The following is a 226-nucleotide window of genomic DNA, read 5'->3' on the forward strand; positions in this document are numbered from 1 at the left end:
TGCATGCGCATAGGTATGTAAGCAAGTATGCAAGCATATTGCATAAAATAATGATAATCATTTTGAAGCGATCTCATTGTCCGGGATAACTTTCCCCTTAATCCAAGGAATTCCCTAGAGTTTCTGGCATCTAAAACCGCATAGGCAGTGTTATGAGTTGACTAACACCATCACACTAGATGTATTCCCGACTGCACAGAGTAGTGACTGTATACAGGCTGGGACA

The sequence above is a fragment of the Penaeus monodon genome, chromosome 34, assembly GCF_015228065.2.
Source record: "Penaeus monodon isolate SGIC_2016 chromosome 34, NSTDA_Pmon_1, whole genome shotgun sequence".
NCBI lineage: Eukaryota > Metazoa > Arthropoda > Malacostraca > Decapoda > Penaeidae > Penaeus > Penaeus monodon.